Below are 16,514 nucleotides of genomic sequence, written 5' to 3' on the forward strand. Positions count from 1 at the left end.
TTGGGGTACGTTCCCTCTAATCTTACTTTGTTGAGTATTTTTGTCATCACTGGGTGTTGTACCTTGACAGATTAGATTTTAAACTAAAGACGGTAGGTAGAGATACAGAAGGACACTATATTATTCTTAAAGGATGTATCCAACAAGTGGATATGACAATTATAAATATCTATGCTCCCAACAGGGAAGCAGCTAGATACACAAGCCAACTCTTAACCAGAATAAAGAGACATATAGATAATAATACGTTAATAGTAGGGAAGATATAGATAATAATACGTTAATAGTAGGGAACCTCAACACTCCTCTCTCAGCAATAGACAGATCACCTAAGCAGAAAATCAACAAAGAACCAAGAACTTTGAACGGACCAGATGGACCAGATGGACCTCATAGATATATACAGAACACTACACCCCAGAACAACAGAATACTCATTCTTTTCGAATGCACAGGGAACGTTCTCCAGAATAGATCACATACTGGGTCACAAAACAGGTCTCAACCGATACCAAAAGACTGAGATTATTCCCTGCATATTCTCACACCGCAATGCTTTGAGAATGGAACTCAATCACAAGGAAAAATTTGGAAGAAACTCAAACACTTGGAAACTAAGAAGCATCCTGCTCAGGAATGATTGGGTAAACCAGGAAATTAAAAATCAATTTAAGCAATTTATGGAGACCAACGACAATGAAAACACATCGGTCCAAAACCTATGGGACACTGCAAAGGTGGTCCTAAGGGGGAAATACATAGCCATCCAAGCCTCACTCAAAAGAATAGAAAAATCTAAAATGCAGTTTTTATATTCACACCTCAAGAAGCTGGAACTGGAACAGGTCTAACCCACGCACAAGAAGGCAGGTGATCAAGATTAGAGCAGAGATCAATGAATTAGAAACCAGGAGCACAGCAGAGCAGATCAACAGAACTAGAAGCTGGTTCTTTGAATCAACAAGATCGACAAGCCGCTGGCCAGACTTATTCAAAAGAATAGAGAAAGGACCCAAATTAATAAAATTATGAATGAAAAGGGAGAGATCACAACCTACACCAATGAAATAGGAAGGATCATTAGAAACTTTTTATCAACAGCTTTATGCCAATAAATTAAACAACCTGGGAGAAATGGATGCCTTCCTGGAAACCTATAAACAACCAAGACTGAAACAGGAAGAAACTGGTTACTTAAACAGACCGATTAATTATGAAGAGATTGAGGCAGTGATCAAAAACCTCCCCAAAAACATGAGTCCAGGGCCTGACGGATCCCCAGGGAATTCTACCAAACATTCAAATAAGAAATAATACCTATTCTCCTGAAGCTGTTTCAAAATATAGAAATAGAAGGAAAACTACCAAAGTCATTCTATGAGGCCAGAATTACCTTGATCCCCCAACCAGGCAAAGACCCCATCAAAAAGGAGAATTACAGACCGATATCCCTGATGAATTTGGACGCCAAAATTCTCAACAAGATCCTACCTAGCTAATAGGAGGCAACAGTTCATTAAAAGGATTATCCATCAAGACCAAGTGGGATTCATCCCTGGGATGCAAGCGTGGTTCAACATTCGCAAATCGATCAGTGTGATAGATCATATCAGCAAGAAAAGAGTCAAGAACCATATGAGCCTCTCAATTGATGCAGAAAAAGCATTTGACAAAATACAACATCCTTTCCTGATTAAAACCCTTCGGACTGTAGGAATAGAGGGTACATTCCTCAATTTCATATTCTATGAAAAGCCTACAGTGAATATCATTCTCAATGGGGAAAAGCTGGAAGCCTTTCCCTTAGGTCAGGAACACGACAAGGATGCCCACTCTCACTATTATTCTTCAACTTAGTACTAAAAGTCCTTGCAGCAGCAATCAGACAACAAAAAGGGATAAAAGGTCTCCAAATCGGCAAAGAAGATGTCAAACTGTCTCTCTTCGCAGATGACATGATACTCTATATGGAAAACCCAAAAGACTCCACCCCCAAACTACTAGAACTTATAGAGAAATTCAGTAATGTGGCGGGATACAAAATCAATGCTCAGAAATCAGTTGCATTTCTATACAAGAACAATGAGACTGAAGAAAGAGAAATTAGGGAATCCATTCCATTTACAATAGCATGAAAAATCATACATTATCTCGGAATTAACTGAACCAGAGATGTAAAGGATCTATATTCTAGAAACTACAAATCGCTCTTGAAAGACATTGAAGAAGACACAAAAAGATGGAAAAATATTCCATGCTCATGGAACGGAAGAATTAACATCGTTAAAATATCTATGCTACCTAGAGCAATCTACACATTCCATGCTATCCCAATCAAAATACCAATGACATTTTTCAAAGAACTGGAACAAACAGCCCTTAAATTTGTATGGAACCAGAAAAGGCCCCGAATCGCCAAGGAATTCTTGAAAAGGAAAACAAAGCTGGGGGCATCACGTTGCCTGATTTCAAGCTGTACTACAAAGCTGTGATCACAAAGACAGCATGGTATTGGCACAAAAAAAGACACATAGACCAATGGAACTGAATAGAGAACCCAGAAATGGACCCTCGGCTCTTTGGGCAAATAATCTTTGACAAAGCAGGAAAAAACATCCAGTGGAAAAAAAGACAGTCTCTTCAATAAATGGTGCTGGGAAAAATTGGACAGCTACATGCAGAAGAATGAACCTTGACCACTCTCTCACACCATACACAAAGATAAACTCCAAATGGATAAAAGACCTCGATGTGAGACAGGAATCCATCAAAATCCTAGAGGAGACCACAGGCAGCAACCTCTACGACATCGGCCACAGCAACTTTTTTCATGACACATCTCCAAAGGCAAGAGAAACAAAAGATAAAATGAACTTGTGGGACTTCATCAACATCAAAACCTTCTGCACAGCCAAGGAAACAGTCAAAAAAACTAAGAGGCAGCCCACGGAACGGGAGAAGATATTTGCAAATGACACTACAGATAAAAGACTAGTATCCAAAATCTACAAAGAACTTCTCAAACTCAATACACGAGAAAAAAATAAACAAATCCTAAAATCGGCAGAAGATATGAACACTTTTCCAATGAAGACATACAAATGGCTAACAGACACATGAAAAAATGTTCAAAATCATTAGCCATCACGGAAATTCCAATCAAAACCACACTGAGATACCACCTTGTGCCAGTTAGAATGGCAAAAACGGACAAGGAAAGAAACACCAAAGGTTGAAGAGGATGTAGAGAAAGGGGTTCCCTCCTACATTGTTGGTGGGAATGCAATTGGTATAGCCACTCTGGAAAACAGTGTGAAGGTCCCTTAAAAAGTTAAAAATTGAGCAACCCTATGATCCAGCCATTGCACTACTGGGTATTTACCCCAAAGATACAGACATAGTGAAGAGAAGGGCCATATGCACCCCAATGTTCATAGCAGCATTGTCCACAATAGCTAAATTGTGGAAGGAGCCGAGATGCCCTTCAACAGATGACTGGATTAAGAAGTTGTGGTCCATATATACAATGGAATATTACTCAGCTATCAGAAAGAATGAATTCTCAACGTTTGCTGCAACATGGACGGCACTGGAGGAGATAATGCTAAGTGAAATAAGTCAAGCAGAGAAAGACAATTATCATATGATTTCTCTCATCTATGGAACATAAGAACTAGGAAGATCGGTAGGGGAAGAAAGGGATAAAGAAAGGGGGGGTAATCAGAAGGGGGAATGAAGCATGAGAGACTATGGACTCTGAGAAACAAATGAGGGCTTCAGAGGGGAGGGGGTTGGGGGAATGGGATAGACTGGTGATGGGTAGTAAGGAGGGCACGTATTGCATGGTGCACTGGGTGTTATACGCAACTAATGAATCATCAAACTTTACGTCAGAAACCAGGGATGTACTGTATGGTGACTAACATAATATAATAGAAAAGAAAAAAAAAAGAAAAAAAGAAAATTCTTTATTAAAAAATAAATAAATAAATAAATGAAAGGGGGAAAAAGGAAAAAAACGTAAGCACACAAAATCAGGGAACAGGACAGGGATAACAGCCCCAGATACAGAGGAAAAAGCTGGATAAAACAGATGATTTTCTATGAATGTATAAATCACCAAAACTAAACCAGAAAATGATAGCAAATCTAAAAAAGCACTAAGCTTTTTTTTTTTTTTTTAAAGATTTTATTTATTAATTTGACATAGAGAGACAGCCAGCAAGAGAGGGAACACAAGCAGGGGGAGTGGGAGAGGAAGAAGCAGGCTCCTAGCGGAGAAGCCTGATGTGGGGCTTGATCCCAGAACGCTGGGATCACGCCCTGAGCCGAAGGCAGAGGTTTAAGAACTGAGCCACCCAGGCGCCCCAAAAGCACCAAGCTTAGGTAGTTTTACTGGGGAATTCCACCAAATTTAAGGAAACAGATCATTTCAAGAGTATTTAAACTGGCTAAAGCAGAGAAAGCTTTTAATAAAGCTAAGGAAAGCACTAAAACAACTTGATAAAGATTACATTAAAAACAAAATTACAAACTGGTTTCACAAATCACAATGTAAAATGACTCAGTAAAATATTACTAGAATCTGGCTACACACTAACAGAGTTTTCACTGATGATTCAATAATATGACCATGATTCAATAACACAAAATCTGTTACTATTATTCATATGAACAGGTCAAGGAAGAACATCTGTATAATTTCACAGATGCTAAAACAGTATTTAATAAAATTCAACAACCATTTTTGATTAAAAAAACAAAGAGCAACAACACAGCCCTTAGTAAAATAACTACTGTGGCAGAAACACTAAAAGCATTCTCAGTGAAGTAAGGAACAAGACAACGTACCCACTATCATTCTGACTTAGTATTTGATCTTGTCCTGGAAATACAAAGCAACCAAAAAAGAGAAACAAGAGACATAAAAAGTAAAAAACATGGAATGAAATTCTTATTATTTGTAACTGATATGATATTATACCTGAAAATCCAAGAGAACCAACTGCAAAAACTACTAGAAACAATATGATGACATAAGTTCCTGCTTGAAAAATCAGTAAGTACAGGGGCACCTGGGTGGCTCAGTCGGCTAAGCATCTGCCTTGGGCTTAGGTCATGATCCCAGGATCCTAGGATCAAGCCCCACATCGCATGGGGCTCCCTGCTCGGCAGGAAGCCTGCTTCTTCCTCCCCCTCTGCCTACCACTCCCTCTACTTGTGCTCCTCTCTCTCTAATAAATAAATAAAATAAAAATTAGTAAAGTACAATAATAAAAATATGTAATATAAGAAAGGGTCCTATTTTCAACAACAAAAAAGATCAACTAGGAATAAATTTAAGAAATGTACAGGATTTTTACACAAACCTTTTAAAGACATTTCTGAGACAACTGGAGAAATGTGTATGTAGATTGGATATTACATTAAATTAGTACTAGGCAATAAATTGTTAATTTTGATAAATATAAAAAAGTTTTGATAAATATAGCAATGAGGTTATATATATTTCAAAAGTCTCTATTTGTTCCAGTTCCCAAGTTATACTCTGAAGTAGTTACGAATAAAATCATTTGTTTTAAAACATTCTAGTCCCCCACCCTACAAAGAAATGGAGGGAAGAGGGACAAATGATTCAAGATTGGCAACACATGGCAAACTGTTTAAAAAGACGTGATGGATACATCCAGGTTCATTATATTCTCTTCCCTACTTTTGTGTATTTGAAAATGTGCACAATAGGACCCAAACAAAGGCACGTACTGAGAGACTCAAAGGTACACAATAGGCTTATAAAAACACACAAAAATTGCCACCTAACAATTAGAAATGCAAATTAAAGCTACAAATCAGATGTCATTTTCATCAATCAAATAGAGAAAAGATCCAAATATTTGGTGATATTCAGTATTTGGGGGAAAGGAAGTAACTGACCTGCCGGGGAAAAAGTATCCATCAGTACTTTGGAGGACTCCTTGGCCTCACCTTTCAAAATTATAAACACACACTCCGTGGCCCAGCAATTTCACTTCTTAGGAATTTATGCTAGAGATACTAATTCAATAAGTATTTTCCGCCACCTACTATGGCCATACACTAGAGACAGAAAAGTGGAGGAAACAAGGCCCCTGCTCTCATAGGGTTCCATTATTGTAGGGGAGGAGAGAACCAATAAAGCCAATTAAGTACACGGACAATTGCAAGGTCAAGGGAGATAAGTGTGATGAAAAAAGCAAACAGAATAAGGGTGTTGGGAGTGGCAAGAAGTCTATTTTGGATGGGCCTCTCTGAGGACGTGACAGTTGGGCAGAGACCTGGGTGAAGAAGAAAACAAAGGAGAAGAATGACCAGGAGAACATTCCAAGAAATAGGGAAGGAAACCACGGAGTAACACATACATTTGGCTTTCCTGCCCTCTGCTTCTCTTTTTATTCCCTAACAGTCTTTCGTTCCTCCAAAGGATATGAGCACCTCTTGAATGTCTTTCTTTGTCCTGATACAAAAATGAAAATAAACGTATCTTTGAAATACAATACATCTTTCGGGCCAGCACTGTTTCCCCAAACACTATTGTGCCTAATAATTTCATTTCTTCAAAGGAAGAATTCCCAAACTTATCTAGGTGTAATGCCAAACCTGTTTACAAAAGTACATTCAAGCTAGAATTAGTTTCACAAAAGATATTGACCAGTTACTAGATAATTTTATAGAAAAAAAAATACTGTCAGTCCCTGCCCTTCTGGCAAGAATGCGAACCACTGACTTAGAGAAGACTATAGTTTAATTTCATAACCTTTTAAGCAATGAGGTTGAAATGTTGAAGTGCCTATTTGGATAAATATTTATTTATTTGGATAAATATTATTTATCCAAATATTTTCAATTTCAATTTCATGATCTTTTAGGCAATGATATTGATATTTTTAGAGGCTATTTTAATAAATATTTGACACTGAAGTGGCCAGTGTCAATTAAGGGCGTTCCAGTTGACCCCAAAAGAAACGACTCTGCAACAACACCTGAGAACATTACATACTAACCTGTTCAAAACCGTGAAACACCCAGACTTCAAACTTGCCATGAATGATACGTTCTGTGAACAGCCAGATTAATTACAAAGCCAGCATATGGAGAGATCTGTCCCTGTGAAATACACTATCTTAATTCTGAAATCAGCTTTACCTGGATGCATTCATCTCCTATTCAGACAACGCAAAAAAAACTAAGACTTCCAGATTCTACAGAGATTCCTAAGGAGACAACTCAGTGTAATCCAATTTCAAGCACCATTAGCCATCTGCACAAGCAACGACAGGTTTCCCTCCAACAGCTGACGATGCGGTGTACCCCTGGCCACATCACACCACTGAACCTTCCCCCAAAGGTCCAGCAGAGAATGCCACTTCTGACAACTAGTTACCCGAGAAAAAATTATCAAAGTGAGAAACCGGGAAAAGGTAAGCTTCCGCACAGGCCAGCCCAGCAAGAGGGGCGCTCAGTTTTGAGTTCTATGCAGATCTGAGGCCAAGAATCCCAATGCTCTCTGGCTCTGGAGCCTGCCCTTCCACGTCCCACCTCTTACGTGAGAGGCGTCCAGGAGCCTCACAAGGGACGCCCCCCACGCCCTCCTCTACTCTACAACGTGGGGTCGTGATTGCCCCCTGCTCCCAGCCCCTGGGAAAGACGCTGGTCCAGCCGGTCGAGGACGGGGTACCACTGGCTCACCTGGGGAGGGTAAGGGCACGGGGCTGGGCTCCGCGGAGGGCCAGAAAAGGGCACCAGGGGAGGGAAGGGGACAGTCGGGGGCCCTCCGGCAAGCAGCTATCTGGGGAAAGGATGCCCGCGGGCCTCACTGGCGGGCCAGGCGAGGGAAAGAGGACACGTGAGAATGCAGGGTAGACGTGGGGCGCTCCTGCAGGCAAGAAACGTACGGAGGGGCGGGGGGCTTAAGAGCTGCCTCCGGGCCAGGTAGGGGGCCCCGCCCCTGCGCCCTACCTCCCCTGCCCAGCGCCCGCTTCATGCCCGCGTCCGCGGCGCAGCGCGGCTCTGCCGGCCCCTTGCCCGCCAGGCGCAGGTTCTGCTTCAGGCGGCAGTCGGCGTCCAGCGCCGCGGCGGCCGAGCCCGACGAGGACGAGCCCGAGGCGGTGCAGCGCTCATGCTCCAAGGCGACGGGCTCCGTCCGCTTCCTCATCCCGCGGCCGACAGGGCCAGCCGCCGACGGCGTCCGCTGACCTCGCCCGCCCGCCCGCGCTGCAGTCGCCGCGACTCGCAGGAGCAGCTGCCGCCCGGAGCCCGCAGCCCCTCACATCCCAGCCCCAGGCCGCGGCGCCCGACTCTACGGACCCGCGCCTGGGACCAGGTCGGCCGGGGCCTGCCAATCAGCGCCGGGCTCCCACCGGCCCCGCCCCCTCCATGCTTCCGCGGGAGCGCGCCCAGCGTCCCCGGCGCCGACCTGCCCCCATTTTGGAGAAGGGCGGGAGAAGCCTTGCGGGGAGTCACAGTCGCTTTCGGGCGAGCGACCGGTGGTGCCCTTGAGAGGTCTGAGCTCGGTCGCCGCGGGTGAGAGGGCCGCCTTTGCCTGGGTGCTCAGCGCCAGGAGCCAACGCAGCCGGTCCTGCCCCAAATCAGTGGCCCGAACGTGGGAGGACGCCGGCCGGAAAGCACCCAGCGAGCCCGAGCCGCAGAGGAAAGCGGGCTCCCACCTCTCCCGCCCCAGATTGTGATTTTTCCCTAATGCTGGGAAGCCAGTATGAATGAACCCCTCGGAAAGGTTTCTGTCCTAATGGCTTATGAAAACAAAGAGCAAACGGTAACAAATCACCATTCTCATGATTCATAACTATTTTCCACAAGATTTTAATTTAAAAAATACGCTCTCAGGTACTTTTTTTTTTTTTAACACAAGCATGTAATTTAATTTTAAAATATTGGGCTGAATTTATGAAAACTGAACTCATTAAACAACTTACTTCTTAAAATCTGTATATGACTTTAGAGTTGTGTAAAGCAGTTAGTAGTCGCTGGTGGAGGTGCGCCTGGCTGGTGGAGCACAGGACTCTTGATCTGGCTTTGTAGGTGCCAGTCCTAGGTCGGGTGTGCAGATCACTGAAGAATCTTTAAAAAAAATAAAAAAGGAAAAAATCTGTTTCAAAGATAAATTTACACTTGTGGAACCCAAGATAAGAACTAATTCAATTCATCTTACAAAGAAAAGAGCTGTTTCACAAATTTAGTGTTACAGCTTTGGCATTCTTTAATATTTCTTGGAAAGGATCTACAACCGAGAGATTGGCTTACTTATCATAAAGTGAACTTTCAACATTCAAAATTTCAACATTTCTGTAAGTTGAAAACTATTGGCAATTGATAAATTTAAGATCAATTAGAAATGCCTTTAGAAATTTCATAGCTCCTTCTATTAGCTTTGTAATGATAGTTCTAAATTGCAAAAGAATTTCATTGACAGTGTTATAAAAAATATCACAACTGGCATTCATATTTGTGTGGATAGCTTCAAATACAATTTTAAAATTTAAATGGTGAATTCTTTAAACTGTTATGCACATACTGGAGATTAGGAATCCAGAAACCGAAGTTAAAAAAAAAAACAAAACTGACCCTATCACTCACAAAATCCTCTTTAATTGAAAAAAAAAAAAAAAAAAAAAAGCAAGGAAGGGAGGGCTGTTGAGAAGAGAGAAATGTGAGGGTTATTGAGTCTGGCTGGCATTGGGCCTTACCCGTACAGTCCTCAACTCTTGGTCCTGTAGGGGCCAAGGGCCAGGCTGCTCCAAGGTGGGCCACTTTGGCTTGAAGATTATTTTGACCTAAAGGCAATCAAGACCCTATGGACTTCCTCCCTATGAAAGAAACTTTTTGCCCCTTCCTTGACTAATAGAAGAATCTAAATTGGGGTCTTTCCCCAATTTAATAATGGTTATTACCAGAAATAAGTCTTATCCAAGTGACCCATCTATATGGCAAGGCAAGCATCTAATTACCAAACATTCGCTCTTCTTGCCCTGTGACTTGCATTCTTTCCCTTCAAAGTCCCAGACCCCCACCTGATTCTCTTTAGTTCAGGATGGATACATACACACACACCTTATTTTGCCTATCTTTGGAATTTCCATGTCAGTGTGGATTCCCTGTATGTAGGAAACTAAATTTGATTTTCTCCTGTTAATCTGTCTCATATCAATTTGATTCTTAGTACAGCTTGACGGACCTAGAAGGGGACAGGAAATTCTTGCTCCTGATATTCCACATTGACTTTCTGTATGGTCTTTAAATACCATGCTACACTGGTGACACCCACATTTGTATCTCTAGTCCATACCCTTTCCTTGAACCCCAGGCTCCTCTATCTAATGGTCTACTCATCCACTCTAATATCCTGTAGGCACCTAAAGTTCCTATGTTCAAAACTGAGCTCCCAACTCTTTTCCCTCCCCCAACTCCACGTGTAACCTTCCTCACCTCAGGAAGGGCAACCTTGTATTTACATTTCCGTAGGTCAAAACCCTGGGATCATCCTTGAATCCTCTCTTCTTATGTCTGTATTAGCACTCCTTTCAAAATCTATCCAGGACACAACCACTTCTCACCACCGCCTCCATCCACACCCTGGCCCAAGCTGCCATCTTCTCTCACCTGGATTATTTTAATAGCATAAGTGGTCTCCTGCCTCCACCATTGTCAACTTTTGTCTACTTAAGTCAGCCGTCGGAAAGTTCTTTTTAAAGACGTAGCTCCAATCCTGTCACTTGTTTGCTCAAAATACCTGTATGGTTTCCCATCTCACTGAAAATAAAACAGAAAACTTGTGAGAGGGCCTACAAGGGTCCTACCTGACATGGCCTCCAGCCCTCACTCTGATATCAGCCACCAGGGTCTCCCTCCCTTACTCTGCTCCAGTGTCACTGCCTCCTTGCTGATGCGGGGACCCCAAGGAGAGGTGTGGGTGGCACGTGTGTGAGCCACCCATTCCCCTCCTTGGGGCCTTTTACTTACATTCCTGCTGCCCGTAATTCTCTACCCAACCTATGGCCCCGTTTCCACATGCCTTACTCGCTCCACACTGCAGGTCTGTGCCTTCTCTGAACACCAACAAAACCCTCAGGTCCTCTCATCATCACTCTATTTACCTGCCTTGGCTTATTCTCCTTAGCACTTTTCACTAATATATTTATCATCAGTATATCTGTATCCCACGCTGGAACGTAGACTTGAGAACAAGTACTTTGTTCACTACTTTATTTTCAGTGTCTAGAACAATATGCAGCATAGAGTAAGCACTTCATGAATATTTGCTTAAAGAGTAATCAATCACCACAGCCCCTTAGAAGTGTGTACTGTTGGCCCCATTGTACAGGTAAGGAAAAGAAGCTCAGGCCGAGATTCTGAAATTAAAAAGGTATATGAGGAAGGTTGTGGATACTGGTGATTTTTGGAATACAGTTCTGTAGCACAGTCCACTATAGATCTGTGTATTTAATAAAACTTAGCTAAATTATCCCTGACTGTAGAGCTGAAAAGGAAATGTCACTCAATTCAGATTACACAGCTATTGTATCTTTATTTGCAAAAGAGGAACATAGTTTCTGGGGTTAGCTAGAATGCAGTCATATTTTCTTTTTAGAAATGTTGCTTTTTAAAAGGTAACCAAGTAAAACAAACTGTTTCTATAGCAGTAATTTCCACCTTTGATTCTATATGGTTATGAAAATTTCCATAATCATATAGGTAAATTATGGCTGTGTGAATTCGTGTGAATCTGGGTATTTTCCCCCCTTTGTAGACTTCACCATTAGAGCTATTTTCCAAATGTTTTAAAATGACTCTTCTAAAATCAAAGGTGCTTCTGTGGCGTTGAAAGCTTACATACAAAGTCTGCCACTTTAGAAGCTGAGTAACCTTGGATAAGTTGTCTGTTCAGTGGTTGGGGTGCCTGACTGGCTTAGTGGTCAGAACCTGCAACTCTTGATCTTAGGGTCCTGAGTTCAAGCCCCATTTTGGGCATGGAGCCTACTTGTGACCTCGGGGCAGTTACTCAGACTCTCTGTGCTGTCCGTTTCTTCTGCAAAAATGGGAAAGAGTATAATAATAGTACTCAACTCTTCCTGTAGCGAGGGCCCTAGGAGTGCTATATATATATATGTCAGCTTCTCTGGACAATGCCTGACATACAAGTAGCAGCGACGTCAGTCTTTGCTATTAATTTTCTGTCTACCACTGCCGCTGCTATTGAAGTGGGAGACCAGCGAGGTTCTTGTCTCACCTAGTCGAAGACTGAATCTCTCAGACAAAGGAGAGTAAACCGATAGAGGTTCAGTAAGTGATGAAACAGAAGAAGCTCTCGGGAGGGGGAGGGGTCCTGACAGGTTTACCCTTGTGGGCTTTTAGGGTTGGTCTTTTATAGAAAGCTAACCAGGGAACTTAAATCTTTTTTACTTCTCTATTGATAGCACCCTTGAGTAAGGACTAGTGATAACATCGTCAGTGGCTTGCTTCCTTTTTAGCGTCCTGTAATTCTTTGTTGGTCACACGTAGCTGTCATAATAAGACCCCAGCTCCCACACCTGGGACAGGATGGTCTGGTTTGTTCCCTTAGCTCTGGTTTCCTTATATCTCTGAATTTTTGAGATTTGTATGAGCTTGATCCCGTAGCCCCCTACCTCTCTCTCCCTACCTAGCCCTGCCTGTCCCTTACTCACTACTACTTATTACCATTATTCTTATTTTTCTCTTACTACCTCAAAAGGGTGCTAAGCACGTGGCCTATGTTACCCGTTGTTCTTATAAGAACACTTTGAGATTTAAACCATTTCTTCCAGCCATGTATCCAGAGGCTTGGGGAGATTAAGTATCTTGGCCATAGCCAGTGGGAAGTGAAACTAGGATTTAAACCATGGCAGTCTGGTTTCAAACTTGCACTTTAAATTCCATCCTTGACTACTTTCCCTAACACAGGGCAGCCATTGCGTGGATACCGGGCATGTTCTGCTGGGCACGAAATGTGAGTATTAGAATGCAGTGTGAGGACACTAGAGAGGTGTACACAGGAGCATAAGGAGAAATGCTGGTAGGAGCTGGGGTAGAGGAGGGGGCGTTGGGGCCACGCCTGGAAGGATGAGGTCCCCACTCTGAGAAGGAAGATAGGCAATGCAGCTGAAGGATACAGCCGGGCAGAGACTCATGGTCACATAGGAAGGGGGGACTGATGTGTGTGCAGAGGCTACAAAGGTGGGTTCTAGGCCTAGGAGAGTTGTGTATTCATGTATAAGGCATTTGGAAGTTGGTAAAGGATTTTAGACAGGGAAGTGACAGGACAGTTTTTTACGTTTTGAGGGTGGTGATGGCAGCACTACATGGAATAGATTGGAGATAAGAAAGAACAGTGGCAGGGGTGCTTATGATCGCTCTTTGACAGACCTACTGTGAGAGCTGCGTATGGTCCAAACTGTGTCTGGTCGCTGGGCCCAGAAATCAGTGTCTGGGTTTCAGAGATGAGGCAAACAGGACTTGTAACTGTTAGAACAGGGGTGGAGATGGGATGGGTAATGAATGAAGGAGGAATCACAGAGGATCTTGAGGGGATTCTCTCTCAGATACAGCATCAGAGATCAGGAGGAAGAGTGTTTGGGGAAAGGTGAGTTTTGTTTTGAACATTAGAGAGTGCCTGGTCGAACAGTTAGGTCATTTTGCAAATGAGACTGAGCCAAAAGAAATTATAGATCAAGTTCAGGGACTTGTCTGAACTTACAGCATATTGGAGCAAAGCCTCACCTTGAACACAGATTTCCTAGATTTCCTGTCTGTTGTTCTTTCAGAACAGTTACTTCATTTAAAAAGTTAGGAGACAGTGGTGGGACGGGCAGCAGAGATGCCAGAATGCCAAGGCACGCAGGCTCTAAAATACGACCCCATGCTGCACTCAGACAACCAGGCACTTTGGAGGTTATGTAACACATGAGGAGACAAGCCCAAAGAGACACAGACTCGTCCAGCAGGAGCTGGCCGCCCCGGCCTTACGACTGGCTCTTCAGACCTTCAGTCCATGCAGCTCTCTGTTTCACTCAAATCTTAAGTTACCACTTTTGGGGGGTTCAGAGGCAAACTTAAAAGTTATAAAATCACTCCTTTTTCTAGGTTTTAGTTTGGCAGAGCACCTTTTGCAGCTTTTTGCCGCACAGGCACCTTCCACTAACAAACCCGTCTGCTCAGGTGACTCAGCGGCCTGGAAGACTCGGCCTGAGGAGGTTGGCCAGTCTCTGACACAGCCAAGCGGGGACAGGCCAATCTATCTGATTGATGTGAGGGCTGATAGGCCCATGACCCACAGGACCTTTCAAGAATCACTGTTCCCAGGAAGATGATAGTCACTGGGTCTAGAGGAGGGACTCTGCCTTGTTCATTCCACGCCCTCAAGGTTAGGTGCTGTATTCAGCAAACTGAAATAATTGTCCACTTTCTATATGCAGAACTGCTAATAGTTTAAGTGAGGTTTTAGAGAAATTATCTTGGGCTCCCAGCCTGAGGTGGGAACACAAAACAGTACAATTTTTACTATAGATAAATCTAAATCTGAAAGCATGTGTGTATTTTCTTTTTTTAATTTTTTTAAAAGATTTTATTCATTTGATAGAGAACACGAGCAGAGGGTAGGGGCAGAGGGAGAGGGAGAGAGAGAAGCAGACTCCCACTGAATTGGGAGCCCAACATGGGGCTTGATCCCAGGACCCTAATATCATGACCTGAGCCAAAGGCAGACACTTAACCAACTGAGACACCCAGGGGCCCCAGCATATGTGTGTGTGTGTGTGTGTTTATTTTTAGGATTTTATTCATTTGAGAAAGAAAACACAAGTAGGGAGGAGGGGCAGAGGGTGAGGGAGAAACAGACTCCCCACTGAGCAGGGAGCCCAGTGTGGGACTCAATCCTGGGACTCCGGGATTGACCTGAGCTGAAGGCAGACACTTCACCGCCTGAGCCACCCAGGTGCCCCCATGTGTGTATTTTTATAAAAATTATTTCACACATGTCTTTTGTATACCTGCAGATCTATGAATCATACAGGAGTTTCAGCTATTCCTTAAAATAGTATTTGCTGATAATAGGAATATTTAACTGAATTCTAATAAATCAGACTTTTCCATGATCTCTGTTTAACTACTTGATGAAAGGGAAGATAGAAGACATGCTTACGTTTTTCATTGGGAATTACGTATTTTCTTATGTTTGAAGAGGGTTAAGTTCTTGATTTTGTAGTTATACCAATAGCGCCAAAATGTTTTTGCTACATGTATGTTGGCCCTAAAAGTAGTTGGGTCACTTATCTTTGGATTGCTGACAGACCTACTGTGTAATATCTATGAACTTCAGAATTTTAATATTTTTATCCTTCGAAAGGAAATTTTTTTAAAAATTTGCCCCAAGGTGGATAGTAGAGAAACACCTTTGGTCCTTCTGTTGTTGCAAACCAAAGTGTTCATTTTTTGTAGTGACTTTTTTTAAGATTTTATTTATTTATTTGAGAGAGAGAGCATACACAGAAGCAGGGGAGGGGCACGGGGAGAGGGGGAAACTGACACCCCGCTGAGCAAGAAGCCCGATGGGGGACTTGATCCCAGGACTAGGTATCACTACTACCCTTGTAGTAATTTTTTAAGATCTGTTTTCGTTAAAGTTATTTACATACTTTTGTCATGCTTTATTGCTTCTAAAGGAGTGGTGGGTTTTTTTGGTTAATTTTATTGAGATATAATTTATATACAACAAAATACAAATTTAGCAGATTTTTTTAGTTTTTTATGAATTTATACATCCTTATAACTAGCGCCGCAGTCAAGGATTCTGTCACCCCAAGGGTTCCCTTTTCCCCTTTTGTAGCTACCTACTCTCTGTAGCCGTAGGCAATCCCTGATGTACTCTCCGCGACTACAGATTATAGTTGTCTTTTTTTGCGGGGAGGTGTCTGGATTCAGGGTGCCAGGAGTTGCATACTTTTTCTGGGAAGGGCCAGTAGGGATCGTACAGTATGTACTCCTTTGTATCGGACTTCTTTTGCTGAGTACAGTGTATTTGAGAATATCCTTCATCAGTATGTTGATTGCTTACGTTGTCAGTAATTCATTCCTTTTATTGCTTGTTTCCTCTATTTTTTATTGTGGTAAAATATAACATAAAAGCTGCCAGTCTAGCCAATTTTAAGTGTGCACTTCAGTGCCCTCAATTACATTCACATCATTGTGCGGCCATCACTCCTCTGTCCAAAACTTTTTCATCAACTGAAACAGAAACTCTGTAACCATTAAGCAATAGCTCCCCATTTCCCTCTTCCCCCCGCCCCTGGTAACATCTAATCTACTTTCTGTCTTCACGAATTTGCCTATTTTAGATATTTCGGGTAAGTGGAATCACACAACAGTTATCCTTTTGTGTCTGGCTTATTTCACTTAGAATAATGTTTCCAAAGGTCATCCATGTTGACGCATGCAGGACTACATTCCTT

At 42.6% G+C, this 16,514-nt stretch overlaps 1 protein-coding gene across 23 annotated transcripts in view; it reads right to left on the bottom strand.

The window, feature by feature from the left end:
* The window catches only part of LOC125281950 (ral guanine nucleotide dissociation stimulator-like), a 210,109-nt gene that overhangs the window by 45,334 nt on the left and 148,261 nt on the right, over positions 1-16,514 (bottom strand). For 4 of the 23 annotated variants that reach the window (XM_057312898.1, XM_057312899.1, XM_057312903.1 and 1 more), the window contains one exon: positions 8,970-9,114. The exons of 17 other annotated variants lie outside the window; for them this stretch is intronic. The gene's annotated coding sequence lies outside the window, so the exon portion shown is untranslated. 2 more of the 23 variants (XM_048215862.2, XM_057312900.1) reach the window with 2 other exon arrangements.

Source organism: Ursus arctos, unplaced genomic scaffold (genome assembly GCF_023065955.2).
Source record: "Ursus arctos isolate Adak ecotype North America unplaced genomic scaffold, UrsArc2.0 scaffold_16, whole genome shotgun sequence".
Classification (NCBI taxonomy): Eukaryota; Metazoa; Chordata; class Mammalia; order Carnivora; family Ursidae; genus Ursus; species Ursus arctos.